Genomic DNA, 6,896 nt, shown 5'->3' on the forward strand with positions numbered 1-6,896 from the left:
TCACTCAGACAGCTGCTGGCTGCTGAGGCTGACAAACCCAAGGTTGACAAATAAAAAGGCACAGTCCCAATGTTACCAAACCACACAGTTGGCCATTAATTCAAGTCCACTGTAAGTTCCAAGGTTGGCAGAGCATGTCAGGCTGCTGAACAATGACACGGCTACATGCAGTGTCCAAGTATGCCATAAGCTAGAGACTATCCCCAAGGCTTCTCCTTATCTACAGGAAGCAGACCACATGCCTAAAGCAGCTACTCAGTTGCTCACAGTAGATTCCACCATGGAGCTGATTACCAGTTGAGAATACTACATCCAGCTGCCCAGTCACTCAACCAGGCCCAGCCAAGTTGACACACAAACTTAACCACCACAGCATTTTTCAAATCTGTCAATGAGGAACTCAAATGAGTCCTCCACACTCTCAATCTTTTGGGCTATGAAGTTTATGGATCCCAATTCTCTCGTAAAAATTCTCCATCTTTTCATATATTTTCTTCACTTTTTTTTTCTTGACCATATTAATTATGGTTATTTTAAAGCCCTTAACTCCAGTACCTAGTTTACCTGCAGGTCTGTTTCTGTTGACTAGTTTTCTCTTTGTTTTCAGCACTCTGGTCCTGTGTCTTGGCGGGCCTTTGCCAGGCATTGTGTATGAAAAACATATAAAAGCTCCTGGTGATGTTATCAAACTCTGGAGAGGGCTTACCCTTTCCTCTGCAAGACAGATGGCATGAGGATGGATCACTCCAATCCACTCTGGGCTGAGCTGGATGGAGGCTGGGTTGTAATTTTGGTAAGATATCATCTACCTCTGCCTCCCATCTCTAAGGTTTTGCCTTCCAGAAATTCCAACTGGAAATCTTGGGTGTTGATTGAGGCCCCTCTCCCTGGTCCTGAACTCTGATCCTTCTCTCTTGATCATGGCAAGCCTGCTGAAAGCTCTGCTGTTCTCCTCTGGGGCTTTCCATATGGCTTCCTGGCTGCTACTGCCCTGCACAGCTTCACATTTTGGCAAATGTCTTGCAGGGAAAACCATGAGTTAGGCTCATGTTTTCATCTCTCTCCTCTCTCAGGGATCTTGACCTCCCAATTTTTTTTGTCTTTCCAGCCTCGTGAGACTGCCCAAAGTTCTGCGGGTTTCCCTAGCCTCCAGCAACAGCCATCTGACGTGGGGAAAGCCTGGATGTTCAGCCTCTTTCCATGTGCCCAAAACTGCAAATGTCCCCAAGGAAAGAGTGGTTGCAGGGTATCAGCTCACCTCACCACACTTCCATTCTCTGTAGAATCATCTCTTCTTCTCTAGCTCCTTAGCAGCTCTCTGAGGCCTTTAGGCAGAAGTGATGACTATTACTTGCCCTATTTTTTCAAGTTGTTCTCAGAGGAAGTAGAAGTATAACTCTGAAAATAGCTGATAGGTTGGAGGTCTCTGTCTGGCAGCACATAAAGGCATTCTGTTTGGCCATCTTTTTTCTGTTTCTAATGACCTGCTATAATGAACATGTGGTATGCTTTGCACCCATCTAACCTCTTTTAATGCCCCTTTGTATGTTTGGAGAATTCTCCACATTATGGGTCCCACTTCTCCATAACAGAAAGCAAAACACTTTTCCAAAACCTTCCTTGCAACCAGGTCTCATACATGTGATCTAGGCTCTGCCATTAGATATATTGCAGGAGATTTCTATTGGGAAGGAAGCAACAGAGGAAAAGGATCTGTCTGGTAGTGAGCACAGAAGCCACTGCACCTGCTTTCGGGTGTCCTGTCCCCTGTGTCACCAGTGCACGCTGTGGTGCCCATGCTGAGAGGCACGGCACTGAGTTAACATCCCACGGTGTGGCTTGGGCTTCATTCCTGCTGCACAGCTTCAGCCTGGCTCTCTTGACCTCCTGGAGCTTCCTCCAGCTCTCTCACCTCTTCTATGAAAGTCTTTCTGGTTTAATCGCCTGGAGTAGATTGTGTCATTTGCAACAAAGAACCCCGATGGATACTCTTGCCAATAATTCCAAAGTGAGACAATAGTATAAATTATGCAGATTTCTGGCTCCTCTAGAAAAAGGGAACGTCTTGCCACACTGGGCGAAAACTGACTTCATCTAAGAGGCAGATGCCCCTTTCAGATGGAACAGGGACTCCCCTATTCACTACAGTCCCTACCCAGTTCTCTCCGTTGATTATCTATATTGGCCACCTGGTTCATACAGGCATCTAAGTGCGCTGCCCCTGGTGTAGCTTAAGTTATTTTGCACCTCAGACTGATAAGAACCTCACCAATACAGAGCTTGGAGGACCACAGCTCATTGATGAGACTGTTGTTGTTGATGATGATGATGATGTATTTCATCCCAGAAGCTACATGCTACCTTGCAAGGACACACATCAGTGAGCAGCTTTCTCAGTAGGTGGAATCAATTTTTTATCATAGGATTACGGGATGTTAGGAACCAGCTTTAATTTTCTTCTTTTACTACCTTTCAGCATTCAGGTCCACCAATATTTCTTCTTTGGTCCCTTGGCACTATTCTCAGTAGTTCCCATAGCTTTTTAGCCAATTTCAACTATAAGAACAGTCTTGTTTTCAGGCATTAAAAATGCAGTTCAATCAAAACTTCATTCTCACATCCTGGTCAACATTTCTCCTCTTCTCCCTGCTCTGGTCTGAGTTACAGATAGCTCAGGAAACTAGAGGAGAGACAAGGGGTGGGGTGTACCCTTTTCTTCTTCTTCTCCAGCTCACCAGGCTGGAGTATGGCACTGGAGGTGTGAGTGGAAAAGAGGCCCTCTGCTGAGAACATTTAAAAAAAAAAAAAAAAAAAAGGTATAGGTGTAGGGTGTCAGCAGCTTGCCCCGTCTTCCACGTGGCCACATGCTGGCATTCTCACATGGGCACCCATGGGGACTCAATGCACATGCTGGCATACTTCTTTTCAATTCATACCCTTGGTAGACCTTCAGTCCTCCTTCTGAGGTCGCCTTGTCCTCTTGGGTGAGTCTTTTCAGGATGGCTGAGGCCTAAGTACCCTAGGAGGTAGTCACCTGGTCCAGGTGAAACAACGTATCACTACCCAGCTGAACGGTCAGTGTAGGCTACGCCTTCTGCTGCACTTTTCCTCACCCTGCAGACTTCAGTGGGCAATGAGATGCCAGCCACCTCTCTTGGGGCTTCTAGTCTCACAAGTGATTCTTCTTTGGGAACCTTGGCTTAGGGGTTGGGAGGGAAGAAATAAAACCTCAGCTAAGACCTATCAAAGAAAATACTGGGTAACACCTTGACCTTGTGTTACATAGGCTGGAGGTTGATTGTTACTGACGGTCAAAGGACTAGTCTGACTACCCTCTGCCCTCCCCATGGAAAGCTTTAGCTGAAATTCTGAGTCAGCAGGAAAAGTCACATTCTACATCCTGCTATGTTAGCAAGACCCTGTCCCCAATAGTTTTGAAGTTGCAATGTGAACACAGATACAAACTGGGAAATGGTAGAGGGGCCGTCAGTGCCCCTAAAATGGAACAAAACTAACAGTAACTTTATCTTGAAGGGCTCAGAGTAGTGTTTTCCCAGAGCTGTTTTTTGTTTGTTTGTTTGTTTGTTTTGTCTACTGATTCTTAAGGGGAAAAAGAAATTCTGAGAAGGCTAGCCCACAGGATACAACCAAATCTTTGGTAACTGTGAGACAATTATTATTGTTCTTTTCTAAGTCATTGATCCTCATAGCATAAACATCTTTTAAAAAACAACTCTGATGAGAACAGGCTGCTTGCTCCTAGTTCCACCTCGTGAGGTTTTTCCCACCTCAGAAAACGGCCTTGTTCTGGATGTCTTCTGCTTTTGGCCTTTCGCCTCTCTCTCTGTCTCTTAATTTTCCAGCACAAGCAAAGCAACCAGATCACCCTCCCCTTGATGGCAAGATAATTCGAACTGACGGTAATGGACAATTTAGCCCAGTGATTTATGGAGGCTTTACAAATTAAGCACTCCAACGACGTACTGTGACCTTTCAGAGATGGCACTCTCAGGATGGGAGATTTGTACCAGACACTCTCAGAGCACTCAGAGAAGCAGAGCTAAGGAATACCTTCAAGACTGTGGTAAAGTAATACCATCAGTGGCACTCACCTACTTCTCACAGCACCTTGTCTATAAAGCTCAGGGCGAACCCACAGGATGTCACTGTGCAAATTAGGAAAAGGCACCTGCTCTGCCAAGGCAGCAGAGGGCCCAAGCCTGGCAGCAGAACACAGTTTAGTTTAGTCTTACCCCTCACTGGGCACTTTGTGCGGGAAACCATCTATGTGACCAACATCCACGCAGCCCTGATGAGGCTCCCAACTCAACTTTGTTTTGCTTTTAGTTGTGGTAAAATACAAATAAGATCAAAGTTATCATTAATGATATTTAATGTGTTTGCAATGTTGGTCAACCTTCTGTACTATCTAGTTCCAGGACTTCTTCATCCCCCTAAACAGAAACCCTAGACTCATTGAACAGTCACTCCCCAGCCCCTGGAAACCACTAATCTGCTTTGTCTCTATGGATTTGCCTCTTCTGGACATGTCATGTAAATGGAATCCTACAGTATCCAGCCTTTGGTACCTGGCTTCTTTCACTGAGTATATTGTTTTCAAGGTTCATCCATATTGTAGTATGTAACAGCACTACTTCTTTTCTATAGACAAATAATACTGATTATATGGATATACCACCAGTTTGTCTGTCAGTTTGTCACACTGTGCTGGCTTGTGGGTTGTTGTTAAGCTGGAGGCTAATCCACCAGTATTTCAAATACGAGAAGTGTCACCCATGGTGGAAAGGTTTCAGCACAGCTTCCAGACTAAGACAGACTGGGAAAAAGGATGGGGGCATCCATTTCTGAAAAAAATGGCCAGTGCAAACCTTATGAATAGCAGTGAAACACTGTCTGATATATTACTGGAAAATTTTATGAATAGCCCTGAAACACTGTCTGATTTAGTGCCAGAAGATGACCCCCTCTGGTTGGAAGGCACTCAAAATAAAACTGGGGAAGAGCTGCCTCCTCAAAGTAGAGTTGACCTTAATAACGTGGATGGAGTAAAGCTTTCAGTGCCTTCATTTGCTGATGGGGCACAACTCAAAATGGGAAGAAACACCTATAAACATGCATTAATAACCAGAACATGGAATATACAAAGTATGAATGGGAAGTAGTCAAAACGAAATTGAATGCATAAAGAGTGATACCCTAGGCATGAGGTAGCTGAAATGGACTGGTATTGGCCATTTTGAAACAGACAACCATATGACCTACTATGCCAGGAATGACACATTTTTGGAGAGGAATGGCATTGTATTAATTGCCAAAAATATGTTTCAAGATCTATCCTGAAGTGCGACTCTGTCAGTTATAGGAGAATATCCATTTGACTGCTAACCACAAGGCTGGTAGTTCAACCGACCAGCCACTCCTTAGAAAGAAGGTTGGGCAATCTATTTCAGTAGTGATACCGCCTCAGAAACCCAAGGAGGGGTCGCTATGAGTTGGATCCAACTCCAAAGCAGGGAGTTTTGAGAGTTTTACAAGGAAGACAAATTAACATTACTATTACTCAAATTTGTGCACCAAACACTAAAGCCAAAAATGAAGAAATTGAAGATTTTTACCAACTTCTGCAGTCTGAAATTGACCAAACATGCAATCAAGATGTACTGATTATTAGTGTATTTGTATATGCTGTAAGAATGTCTGGTTATATAGTAGAGCTGACAAGGGACAAGGTTGTCATGGCTTTTTGGCCACAGCCAGTTACCCTGAAGGAGTGAGTAGTTGGACTTGTGGGCTCAAGCATGGTCACAGGGGACATCAAGCTCAATTGGCATAACATTCTACACAAAAACATTGTTCAGCATCCTACTTTGGTGAGTAGCAACTGGGGGCTTAAAAGCTTGCAAGCAGCCATCTAGATGCAACGATGGGTCTCTCCTCATCTAGAACAAAGAAGAATAAAGAAAACCAAAGACTCATGGAAACAATTAGTCCAAGGGCCTGGTAGATCATGTGCTCCTCAGCCTGTGACCATGAAACAAGAAAAACCAGATGGTGCAGGGCTACCACTGTCAACCACTTGGAGGAGGATCGGTGCAGGAGATCCTGAATAGAATGGAAGAACAATGTAGAACAAAACTCAAAATCATAAAAACAAAGATCAGGTTTGCTGGTCTGATAGAGCCTGCTGAGACCCCTGCAACTATGGCCCCTAGTTACCCTTCAGGTCTGGAACTGAACTCACTCCTGTGGCTTCCAGCCAAACAAAAGACAGGCATATGGGGTGCACATTTCCATCAGGTAGATATACTCATTGGAGCAATCAACCATGGGAGAACAGAAGGGTAGTGTTTGCACAGGGAGACAGCTTGGGGGACAGGAGTGCATGGGAGGGAAGGACGCAGGGAAGAGGTGACTACAAGGTGGAAGTGGAAAGAGAGCTTACATTGTGGGGAATTGCAGTCAATGTCATGAAACAAAATGTGTATTGCCTGCTGTATAGAAAATAAATTTGCTCTGTAAACTTTCACCCAAAGCACAATAAAACATTTTCTTTTTTTAAATGTATTGATTATTACTGGTGATTAGAATGTGAAAGTTGGAAACCAAGAAGAATCATCGGTAGTTGGACAATATAACCTTGGTGATAGAAATGTTGCCGGAGATCACATGATAGAATTTTGCAAGACCAACGACTTGTTCGTTGCAAATACCTTTTATCAATAACATAAATGGTGGCTATAAATATGGACCTTGCCAGAAGGAATACACACACAGTAATCAGATCAACTACATCTGTGGAAAGAGGTAATGGAGAAGCTCAATATCTTAAGTCAAAAGAAGACCAGGAGCTGACTGTGAAACAGACCATCAATTGC

Source organism: Orycteropus afer, unplaced genomic scaffold (assembly GCF_000298275.1).
Source record: "Orycteropus afer afer isolate SDZICR_OR568_19922 unplaced genomic scaffold, OryAfe1.0 scaffold00048, whole genome shotgun sequence".
Lineage (NCBI taxonomy): Eukaryota > Metazoa > Chordata > Mammalia > Tubulidentata > Orycteropodidae > Orycteropus > Orycteropus afer.